This window comes from Sciurus vulgaris, assembly GCF_902686455.1.
Source record: "Sciurus vulgaris genome assembly, chromosome: 10".
NCBI lineage: Eukaryota > Metazoa > Chordata > Mammalia > Rodentia > Sciuridae > Sciurus > Sciurus vulgaris.
In genome coordinates, this window is record NC_136470.1 from 113,907,061 (window position 1) to 113,920,122 (window position 13,062).

Here is a 13,062-nt window from a genome sequence, read left to right on the forward strand (position 1 = left end):
TGGAGCACAGATAACTCAAGGTAATCTTGTTCTCTGCCCCCAGGTAGGGAGTGGGAGAGGGAGAAGAGGAAAAGGCAAACATGTCCCTTTTAAAAATAAGCCTCAGAGCTATATTCAGAAGGTGAAGTGAACCACTGTTAAAGCAAGAAAAGCAAAGCAGGACAGGGTAAACAGCTTAGGATAATGGGCAAGTGTGAATAATTCTGGTGGTCTTTGAGACATAGGAACCATCCCTACTTGTCTCGTTGCTGACCCTGGGTTGATTTCCATCAGGTGAAATACTGACTTGATATGTGAAAGTTTAATACAAGCTATGGTAAGGGTTCTGGCTTGATTAGTTGGTATAAAAACATTCTCCTTTGCAGTCACTAAGGATTGGCTAGCCGTGGAAGGGGCAGTCTCTTCCCAGTCAGCAAGGCCCAAAATGGCCAGAGCATCAAGAATACAGAGAATAGGATGTACCTCCTACTCACCTCACTCGGCTCTGAGCATAGCCTGGGTGCCTGCCACCAGCATGGAGGCTCACCATGAGTGGCAAAAGGATCTCAGAGTAAAGAACTTAAAGAAATTCAGATATATGAAGTTCATTTCCACGGAAACCTTATCATCTTCTGATGACAGTTGCGACAGCTTTGCTTCTGATAATTTTGTAAACATAAGTCTGCAGGCAAACCGCGAAGGCTGTAAGGACCCCTAGCTGGTAAAGACATTCTGGACCTCTAAGGGTGGCCATGAAGTTCCCAACAGGAAATACCAGGGGGGCAGTCAACAAAAAAAAAAAAAAAAACGGCCCTCAGCCCTCAGAGAATTTTGCCACTGGTTCTAATTCTGATTCAGAAGAAGAAAGCGGCATGAACTTTCTTGAGAAAAGGACATTAAATATAAAGCAAAACAAAGCAATGCTTGCAAAACTCATGCCAGAATTAGAAAGTTTCCTTGGTTCCTTCCCTGGAAGACATTTCCTCCCAGGCCCAAGATCAGCAAATCAATCAAAGACACCCCAAAGTCCTACATTCCCAGGTATGGCTTCCAGGAGCAACCCTGACTGGAGAGCTCCTCCTCTAACTAGGTCAAGGTCCTGGATCCTGAGGTCCCTTAGTGCTCTTCCCACAGAAGAGGAGGAGGAAGAAGAGGAACAGAATAAATTTATGCTGATGAAAAAGTGAAAGACTATGGACAGCTACATGAATGATGATGATATGCCCAGAAGTCAGTGCCTGGGATCCATGACCCTTCTGCATATAATTTGCCCAGTGGAAGAAATTACATAGAAAGAATTGAGAACCTCTGCAGCAGCTCTCGAGAGAAGATACATCACTGCAATCTACTTGTCATCGGAAAACAATTGATGCCAAAACAAACTGCAGAAACCCAGACTGCTGTGGCACTCAAGGCCAGTTCTGTGATATCTGCCTTTGAAATCATTGTGGCGAAGAGGTCAAGGATGCTCTGCTAAATCCAAACTGGCATTGTTCACCTTGCCCAGGAATCTGCAACTGCAGTTTCTGCTGCCAGAGAGATGGACAGTATGCAACTGGGGATCCTTGTGCCAAGTATCATGGCTTTGGGAATATGCATGATTACTTGAAAAGCCTGAAACAGGAATTTGAAATGTAAGCATAATACCCTCAAAATGCTGGCCTTCCTCTTCTCATACTGCCCTTAGAGTTCTGTTTTCTCATAAATTGGAACCTGACTTAAGAATCTTGACGATCAGTCTGCTTTATAGGAAACTCGATTTCATCTCATTAGACTGGCACGTGTTTCTGGAACATCACAGGAGGCGTTTGGCTGATTACACTTCACCTTCCTGTAGTTTCTCCTTTGCTTCCCCTGCCTTCATTTCATAACTTCCCTCTTTTTCCAGTGTTCCTCTCTGATCCCTTGGTTTCAGAACCCTTTTTAAGTGCCAATTTTATAAAAGCATGTATGATTTAATTAGTGCATTTAGAATGACCACACAAGTGTTAACTGTTCTATAGTATTCCAGAGAGCAGTCCTCTAATTTGTTTATACAAAAACAATGGTTATGATTTTAATGTTCACACTAATTGACTATTTTAATAGAATCAAGGCATGAAAACCTTAGAACCATATGGAAAAATTAGATAATTGTTGTGAAATGGAGTATAGTATTTTGAATGCCTCTGATGAAACTACCCCATTTATTGTGCTTACTATATAACTCATCACAGTTGAGACTTTGTTTCTGCTAATTTCTTCCACCCTAAAGTTAAGTGGTGTATTCTGTTTACAGTCACCCAAAGATTTGTGGGCAAAATTACACTGCACTACTTAAAACTATTGTCTAAAAGATATTTTTGGAAGTTAAGATGGAGAAACCTCAAAGTAGTCTGATTTAAATTCTTACTATAAAAGTTTTTAGAAACTTGATAATAACTAGTCTATCACTCTTTGCAGTTTTTTTATATTATCCCTGGGTCTTGCTGTGTAGAGGAATTTTGTTTGGGTTTTAAGCACTTTTATAACGAGAAGTGCCTTTTCAGAGATGTGTAACTTTCAATGGTTTGTTAACTTAGTATCTCTGCCATTTTAGTTTCTGGACAGCTTTCACATGTTCCATTTCCTTTTGCACAAATCATTATTTGGTAGAAGTGGAATTTTAAGTGTGTTCAGTTTATTTGCATATATAGCTTGTCGCTGTACCCATTCAGAGTTTGATACTTAATTGGACTTTGCATCAATAAGTGTAAATACAGCTTTTGATTGGTAATGCTTTTATACAAAGGTTTTTATTTTAATAATCAAACATTTTATTATTAAACAAAATACAGAAAATAGGAAAACATAGTTCACTCATCCTATTGGCCTTATGATAAATGAAAACATAGAAACCATACACTAATAATTAGACCTACCTCATCTCATTATTGTGAGAATAGAGCAAATGACTCTATATAAATCATTTAGAAATCACATCTTGTCTACAAAGGGCATATGTGAGGTTTATGCCACCTTTTCTTGGGATGCTGTGCTGTCCTTCCCTCTTGGTCATAAAAAGTGTTGGCAAGGATGTGGAGAAATGGGTAACTTCATACAATGCTGGCGTGGATGTGAGTTAGTGCAACTAACTGCTTTGGAAAACGGTTTGATAGTTCTTCAAAAGCTAAATGTAGAGTCACTATATAGCTCAGGTATCTCACTCCTGGAAAGATACCTGAGTAAAATGAAATCATATAACCACACGAAGACTTGTATATGACTGCTCATAGCAGCAGTATTCATAATAGCTTCAAAATGGAAATAACCTAATAATCCAATAATGATAAAATGATAAATGAAATATGGTAAAGTTAAACAGTGGAAATAGCCATTGGCTTCTGCTTCTCCTGAATAGGCTTCTGTTCTCAGATTTTTCCAGCTGCTTGCTTTAAATTACATTCTCCTCGACAAAGTCTGTGCTATTCTCTCATTTGCATCTTTTCTTAGACTATTAAGGAGTTACCTTTATTGTTGAATGGAATATTCTATTTCTTATGGAATGGAATATTCTATTTCTTTGGCTTAATTCCATTCTTCTATAATAGTCTATTCCAAGCTTTCTCTATTCTTGCATCTTCCACACCACTGTGTCTCTGCCTTATTTCCTTTTCATTGAGTGCAAATCTCCTCTTGTATTTCTCATTCCACCTCTCTTCACAATTCCTCAACTAAACCTTCTTACCTACCTTTCCATTTTAGATGCTTCTTCTTGGTCTTCAGTTTTCATTTACTTCTTCATCATTTCAATTTGTGTATGTGTGTATATACATACATATACATATATACATATGTACAAATATATACATGTGATTATGTACATATATATGTAGTACACATTTATATGTGTATATTTGTATATGTGTGTGTATCTCATTTATCACTGGAGTGTGTGATTTGACCAGTGGTTTATACTATGCTCAAGTATGGTATACAAGGTAATACAAATCATTACCACTTTCTAATCCAGAACATTTCATCACCCCCCAAAGAAACCCTATGCCCAGGAATCATCATTCTATTCCTTACTTTCTCAAGCACCTGAAAACCACTAACCTTCTTCATGTCTCTATAGATTTGCCTGTTTCAGATATTTCATATAGATTTAGACAGTATGTAGCTCTTTGTGTCTGACTTCTTTTAATTAGGATTATATTTTCAAGGTTCATCCATGTCATAGCATATATTCATTTTCTATTCCTTTAATGGCTAAAGTTTCATTGTATAGCTACACCATATTTTGTTTTATAGTTTGTCAGATATTGGACATTTGGGTTGTTTTTACTTTTGAAATATTAAAAATAATGCTGCTATGAACAGTAACAAACAAGCTTTTGTATGAACATGTGTTTTCATTTTTCTTAGGTATCTTTCTAGGAACAGAATACCTGGGTCATATTGTGATTCTATCCTTCATTTTGTCAGGAACTACCAAAGTGTTTTCCAAATTAGTTGAACCATTTTACATTCCTGCCAGCAATATATGAATGTTCCATTGTATCCACATCCTTACTAACACTTGTTATTGTTCATCATGTGGATTATAGCCATCCTGGTGGGTATGAAGTGGCATCTCATTGTGGTTTTAATTCACACTTCTTTTGATTAATGATGTTCAGGATATTTTTACATGCTTATTGGCTATTTATACATCTTCTCTGAGTGTTTACATCTATCCAAATCATTTGCCCGTTTTTAATTGCAATATTAGGATGTTTACTCAGATGTTGGCTGGGTCTGCAGTCATTTCAAAGGCCTCTGTGTTCACATGTCTAATGCCTGCACTGAAGTATTTGAGCTCCCCAGGCATCCCTCTTCCTCTTTCTACTTGTTCTCTCAGCCCCAGGATAGCCAAACTTCTTACCTAGGAGTTGAATACTGTCCCAAAACAACTTGGTAATGCACCTATGGCCATTATAATCCTAGTCTCAGACATCATGCAGTCTCATTCCTGTTACATTACACTAGTATACAACTGCTTTCAATTAGGAATTAGTTAAGAATCTTGGTGCACTCTTGTTACTTGTTAATGTTGCCAAAATAATCATTCTGGAATTCCATATCAAAAGGAATATGTAGTGTATCTTTGAAAACTGTAGTGGGTTGAATGGTGACCTGTCCCAAAAGATAGCTCCTTGTATCAGAGGGAGAGGGAAGCCAGTGGGTGCAGGTACTGCTACTAGAAGAAATGTTTGCATGGAAACAGGAAGAACACAGCACCACCCATGAAATAGCCTTGCCTTTATACTTATATGTAGCTGATGTTTTCCACTTAGCCACTCACAAACACATCTATGCATGTGTATACGTATGTATGCACAATACACACATGAGTACGTGTGTAAGTATATAGAGCTAGAAACTTGATTTGAGCTAAGTATATGTGTGTATATTCCTGAATTTATTCATCCATCTATGCACACACATACATACACAAGTGCCTGTAGCTCAATTCACCAGTTTACAGAATAGGGTGAAAGAAAACACAAGGAAGCAAACAGACAAATTGGAAAGGAGAATTCACTGGTTACTATAAGCAGCCATTGGCGCGGGAGGAAAGGAGGTGGGACTGATCTAAAAGAAAAGAGACATAAGAGAAAAAAACACCCAAATGTCATGTGTGGATCTTGTCTTTACTGGCTTTGAACAAATGAATTGTAAAGAGGCCTTTGATGAAAACAATGGAAAAAATATATTTATTATATAATACTCAGAAATGCATTCTGTAACCCTGGTAGATGAGACAATGCCCTGGTGGTTGTTTGATAATGTCCATAATTTAAGAGTCTCATCTGTCATGTTGGGTGAAATGCCGCCATGTTTGGGATGTGCCTCACAGTACTTCAGCAACACACCTTGGCAAATTCTCCACCTAAGGGATAGCTCTGCAGTGTCCAGCTGGGAGGGAGAGGCCACAGGCCCAGCAGCCCTTCCACTCTGGGGCAGACTGGAGGCCATATGGGGTGATGTGGTTTCCCCTGTAACAGTCAATTTGTCAGGAACACTAAGTAATTTCAAAGTAAGGGAACCACGCCACAGGTAGCTCTGCAGTGTCAAGCTGTCGGGAGCCTTGTCTCTGTGTTCTGTCGAAACATCACTGTTGGGCTGGGGTTGCAGCTCAGTGGCAGAGTGCTTGTCTAGCACGTGTGAGGCACTGGGTTCGATTCTTGGCACCCCATAAAAATAAATAAAAGTATTTTAAAAATCAAAAAAAAAAAAAAAAAAAAAAAAAAAAAAAAAGATAGGTCTATATACTAATCCCTGGAACCTGAATTACTTTATACAACAAAAGAGTGAATATTATATTGTGTGGAAAACAGATGTGACTAGGTGAAGGATCTCAAGATCAGGAGCTTACCTTGGTTTGTCCAGGCAGACCCTAAATACAATCACAAGTATCCTTATAAGAAAGACACACAGAGGAGATGTACACAGATGAGAAAGTGACAGGAAGACAGAGACAAAGAATGGAGTGATGATGTCACAAGCCCAGAAATGCCAGGGCAGCCACCAGAAGCTGGCACAGACAAGAAGCATATTCTTTCCTAGAAGCTCTGAGGGGAATATAGTGCTGCCAGGTTTCATACATGTAGTCTTCAGAACTGGGAGAGAATAAATCCCTATTACTTAAGTCATTTAGTCTATAGTAATTTTTATAGCAGCCTTAGGAAACTAGTAAAATAACAACTCTTCATCCATGTTACACATTGGAATATTGTGACATTTTTCTACTCACATCACCACTATTCATTTGTTATCTTGCACTCCACTGGGAGTATTTGTACAAATCTTATTTCTCCCAAATTTAGTCCTTTGTTCAATTTGGAAAAAAATGTACACGTATCCTGTGGTCATACAAAATTTTCCTTAACCATTTTAAATTTCAGAAAACTCAACAATTACACATAGTGGAACAACTGTAAAGCCATCACTCTCCCAGATGGATGGAAAATGTCCAGTGTTGAGCGTTTTCACTAAGAAAGATTCATACACCTTTAAAGGGATTGATAACAGGTACAACATTGCTTTTGAACATCTTAATCAATTCCTTGGATAAAGAAAATTAGAGAAAACTATAAAATGAAGCACCTGTGCTCTGGGATGTTTTCAGGCTCTGCCTTACTTAGCTTCTTCAGGCATCTTGCATTTCTCTAACCTTCAGTTTTATGATAGCAGAGTCAGTGCTTATCTGCAGTTCTGCTCTTACAACTATTTTTCAGTATGAATCTGTAGAAGGCTGTTTAAAACACGCACCAGAGGATTCTTTGGGCTATGGATTATTTGCTTAAGGAAAAGGTAACCAAAAAATGGAGAGTTGGAGAAACAAACTTTATTTATGGATGTACAGGAGAATACAGGTTTTGAACAAAAATTATTTATCCTGATTTCTTGAATCATTCATTACCAGTATGTGTTTAAAGAAAAGTAATAAGCAGTCTTTTTTTCATTATTTAAAATCCAAACTTTACTAATTAATACTCAAGGTAAAATACTCCAACTATACGGATGAGTCTTTCTTATGCCCTGCATCCCAGAACACTCTAGATGTAAACATGACATCAGGTGTTGCACACATACTTCCATACATGTTGTAAATATGTACACATTATATGTGGAAATAGATTATTTAATTTTTTTCTTTTTGTGTCTGTAAGTCAAATGCATATATTGATTGAAAACATTTTTCAATTCATTTTTATTGTAAACAAATGGGATACATCTTGTTTCTCTGTTTGTACATGAAGTAGAGGCATACCATTTGTGTAATCATATATTTACCTAGGGTAACAGTTTTTGATTCATTCTGTTATTTTTTTCTCCCCCCAAACCCCCCACCCCTCTTTTCCCTCTATAGAATCCCTCCTTCCTCCATTCCTATGCCCTTCCCACCCCCTATATGTGTCATCATCCGCTTACCAGTGAGATCATTAGTCCTTTGATTTTTTGATATTGGCTTATCTCACTTAGCATGATATTCTCCAACTGCATCCATTTGCCTGCAAATGCCATAATTTTATTATTCTTTATGGCTGAGTAATATTCCATGGTATATATATACAACAGTTTCTTTATCCATTCATCAATTGAGGGGCATCTAGGTTGGTTCCACAATCTGGCTATTGTGAATTGAGCAGCTATGAACATTGATGTGGCTGTATCTCTGTAGTAGGCTGATATTAAGTACTTTGGGTATAGGCCAAGGAGTGTGATAGCTGGGTCAAATGGTGGGTCCATTTCAAGTTTTCTAAGGAATCTCCACACTTTCCAGAGTGGCTGCACTAATTTGCAGCCCCACCAGCAATGTATGAATGTACCTTTTTCCCCACATCCTCGCCAACACCTACTGTTGCTTGTATTCTTGATAATCACCATTCTAATTGGGGTAAGATGGAATCTTACTGTAGTTTTGATTTGCATTTCTCTTATTACTAAAGATGGTGAACATTTTTTCATATGTTTGTTGATTGCTTGTAGATCTTCTTCGGTGAAGTGTCTGTTCATATCCTTAGCCCATTTGTTGATTGGGTTATTTGTATTCTTGGTGTAGAGTTTTTGAGTTCTTTATATCTTCTAGAAATTAGTGCTCTATCTGAAGTATGAGTGGCAAAGATTTTCTCCTGCTCTGTAGGTTCTCTCTTTGCATTGCTGATAATTTCCTTTGCTTAGAGAAAGCTATTTAGTTTGAATCTATCCCAGTTATTGATTCTTGCTTTTATTTCTTGTGCTATGGGAGTCCTGTTAAGGAAGTCTGATCCTAAGCCAACAAGTTGAAGATTTGGACCTACTTTTTCTTTTCTTCTATAAGATGCAGGGTCTCCGGTCTGATTTCAAGGTCCTTGATCCATTGTGAGTTGATTTTTGTGCAGAGTGAGAGATAGGGGTTTAGTTTCATTCTGTTGCATATGGATTTTCAGTTTTCCCAGCACCATTTGTTAAAGAGGCTATCTTTTCTCCATTGCATATTTTTGGCACCTTTGTCTAGTATGAGAAAATTATATTTATTTTGGGTTTGTGTCCGTGTCCTCTATTCTGTACCATTGATCTACCTGTCTATTTTGGTGCCGATAACATGCCGTTTTTGTTACTATTGCTTTGTAGTATAGTTGAAGTTCTGGTATTGTGATACCCCCTGCTAAACTCTTCCTACTAAAGATTGCTTTAGCTATTCTGGGTTTCTTATTCTTCAAGATGAATTTCATGATTGCTTGCTCTATTTTTGTAAGTACGTCATTGGGATTTTAATTGGAATTGCATTGAATCTGTATAGCACTTTTGGTAGTATGGTCATTTTGACAATATTAGTTCTGCCTATCCAAGAACATGGGAGATCTTTCCATCTTCTAAGGTTTTCTTTAATTTCTTTCTTTAGTGTTCTGTAGTTCTCATTGTAGACGTCTTTCACCTCTTCTGTTAGATTGATTCCCAAGTATTTTATTTTTTTCGAAGCTATCATGAATGGGGTAGTTTTCCTAACTTCTCTTTCTGAAGATTCATCCCTTATGTATAAAAATGCATTGGATTTATGAGCATTAATCTTATATCCTGCTACTTTACTGAACTCACTTATGAGTTCTAAAAGTCTTCTGGTGGAATTTTCTGGTTCCTCTAAATATATAATCATGTCATCAGCAAATAGGGATATTTTGAGTTCTTCTTTTCCTATTCGTATCCCTTTAATTTCCTTGGACTGTCTAATTGCTCTGGCTAGAGTTTTGAGGACAATGTTGAATAGAAGTGGTGAAAGAGGGCATCCCTGCCTTGTTCCAGTTTTTAGAGGGAATGCTTTCAGTTTTTCACCATTTAGAATGATATTGGCCATGGGCTTAGCATAGATGGCCTTTACAATGTTAAGGAATGTTCCCACTATCCCTATTTTTTCCAGTGTTTTGAGTTGGGATGCTGTATCTTATCAAATGCTTTTTCTGCATCTATCGCAATAATCATGTGATTCTTGACTTTAAGTCTATTGATATGGTGAGTTACATTTATTGATTTCTGGATGTTGAACAAACTTGCATCCCTGGGATAAAACCCACTTGATCGTAGTGCACTATCTTTTTAATATATTTTTGTATGGGATTTGCTAAGATTTTGTTGAGAATTTTTGTATCAATGTTCATTAAGGCTATGGGTCTGAAATTTTCTTTCCTCAATGTGTCTCTGTCTAGTTTAGGTATCAGGGTGATATTGGCTTCATAGAATGAGTTTGGGAGGGTTCCCTCCTCTTCTATTTCATGAAATACTTTGAGGAGTATTGGAATGAGCTCTTCTTTAAAGGTTTTGTAGAACTCGGCTGAGAACCCATCTGGTCCCGGACTTTTCTTTGTTGGTAGGCTTTTGATGACTTCTATTTCATTACTTGAAATTGATCTATTTAAATTGTGGTTCAGTTTAGGTAATTCATATGTCTCTAGAAACCTGTTGATGTCTTCGAGATTTTCTATTTTGTTGGAGTATAGCTTCTAATTATGTTTTGTATTTCAATCGTGTTTGTTGTGATATTTCCTTGTTAATTCCAAATTTTAGTAATTTGAGTTTTCTCTCTTCTTCTCTTTGTTAGTGTGGCTAAGGGTTTATCAATTTTGTTTATTTTTTCAAAGAACCAACTATTTATTTTGTCAATTTTTTTGATTGTTTCTTTTGTTTCAATTTCATTGATTTCAGCTCTGATTTTAACTATTTCCTGTCTTCTACTACTTTTGGTGCTGGTCTGTTCTTCTTTTTCTAGAGCTTTGAGCTGTAGTGTTAGGTCATTTATTTGTTGATTTTTTTCTTCTTTTATTGAATGCACTCCATGAAATAAATTTTCCTCTAAGTACTGCTTTCATAGTGTCCCAAAGATTTTGATGTTGTTTCTTTGTTCTTATTTACCTCTAAGAATTTTTTAATTTCATTCCTGATATCTTCTGTTATCCATTCATCATACAATAGTGTATTATTTAATCTCCAGGTGTTGGAGTAGTTTCTGTTTTTTACTCTGTCATTTATTTCTAATTTCAATCCATTATGATCCAATAGAATACAAGGTACTATCTCTATCTTCTTGTATTTTTTAACAGTAGCTTTGTGGCATAATATATAGTCTATTTTAGAGAAGGATCCATGTGCTGCTGAGAAGAAAGTGTATTCACTCTTCATTGGATGGTATATTCTATAAATGTCCGTTAAGTCTAAATTATTGATTGTGTTTTTGAGATCTATGGTTCCTTCGTTCAATTTTTCTTTAGAGGATATATCCAGCGGTGAGAGAGGTGTGTTAAAATCACCTAGTATTATTGTGTTGTGGTCTATTTGATTTCTGGCATTGAGAAGGATTTGTTTGACGTATATAGATCAGCCACTATTTGGGGTATAGATATTTATGATTGTTATGTCTTGCTGATATGCTTCTCTTAAGCAGTATGAAATGACCTTCTTTATCCCTTCTGACTAACTTTGGCTTGAAGTCCACATTATCTGATATGAGGATGGGTACTCCAGCTTTTTTGCTGAGTCCATGTGCACGCTATGTTTTTCCCCATCCTTTCACCTTTAGTCTTTGGGAATCTCTTTCTATGAGATGAGTCTCTTGCAGGCAGCAAATTGTTGGATCTTTCTTTTTAATCCAATCTGCCAGTCTATGTCTTTTGATTGATGAGTTCAGGCCATTAACATTCAGGGTTATTATTCAGATATGATTTGTATTCCCGGTCATTTGGCTCATTTTTTTTTACATGACTTGATTTCTCCTTTATTTGGTTGTTCCTTTAGGGTAGTTCCTCCCTTTGCTGATTTACATCGTTGTTTTCCATCTCTTCCTCATGGAATATTTTGCTGAGAATGTACTGTAATGCCGGCTTTCTTTTTGTAAATTCTTTTAGCTTTTGTTTGTCATGGAAGGATTTTATTTCATCGTCAAATCTGAAGGTAAGTTTTGCTGTGTATAAGATTCTCGGTTGGTATCCATTTTCTTTCAGGGCTTGAAAAACGTTGTTCCAGGCCCTTCTAGCTTTTAGGGTCTGGATTGAAAAATCTGCTGATATCCATATTGGTTTCCTCCTGAATGTAATTTGATTCTTTTCTCTCACAGCCTTTAAAATTCTGTCTTTATTTTGTATGTTAGGTATTTTCATTATAATGTGCCTTGGTGTGGGTCTATTGTAATTTTGTGTATTTGGAGTCCTATTAGCCTCTTGAACTTGATTTTCCATTTCATTCTTCAGATTTGGGAAATTTTCTGATATTATTTCATTGAATAGATTGTTCAGTCCTTTGGTTTGTTTCTCTAGGCCTTCCTCAATCCTGATAATTCTTAAATTTGGCCTTTTCATGATATCCCATAGTTCTTGTAGATTCTGTTCATGATTTCTTTCCGTCTTCTCTGTTTTGTCAACTTTGTTTTCAAGATTAAATATTTTGTTCAATATCTAGGTTCTCTCTTCCAGGTGTTCTATCCTATTGGTTATGCTTTCTATGGGGTTTTTAATTTGGTTTATTGTTTCCTTCATTTCAAGGATTTCTGTTTGGTTTTTTTTTTTTCAATATCTCTAACTCTTTATTGAAATGATCTTTTGCTTCCTGTATTTGCTCTTTTAACTGTCAATTGGTGCGATCATTCAATACCTGCATTTGTCCTTTCATCTCATCCTTCAAAGCCTGCATTTGCTCTTTCATCTCCTCATTTGCTTCCCTGATTGTTTTGATTATGTACATTCTGAACTCCCTTTCTGACATTTCTTCTGCCATGCTGTCATTGGATGTTATTGCTATACCATCTAGGTTTGTTTGGGACATTTTCTTCCCTTGTTTTTTCATATTGTTCAGGTATCTACCCCTCTAGTAGTGAAACTCTGGGATATTGCAGATTTCCTCTATTGACTAACATTGTCTCTGTAGATTTCCAATAACTCACCTCTTAGCCTTCAGTAGCCTGAAGTCTTGGAGGAACGTGATAACACGGTGCTCCACTAGGAAGCTGGCCTTCTATGTGTGGTGGCCTTCAGGTGGGATATATTCCCTGGTGGCTCTGAGTTGTTCCCGAGCCTCCCAATACCGCCTCTTCTTGGCTCCTGGGTCTTGTCA

General features: G+C 36.9%; 1 pseudogene across 1 annotated transcript; it reads left to right on the plus strand.

Annotated features, from left to right (window-relative positions):
• The first annotated feature begins 514 nt into the window (after positions 1 to 514).
• Positions 515 to 1,617, plus strand: LOC306638294 (cell division cycle-associated protein 7-like; annotated as a pseudogene). The gene has a single exon. The product of its transcript is annotated as a cell division cycle-associated protein 7-like (transcript).
• Positions 1,618 to 13,062: the final 11,445 nt, after the last annotated feature.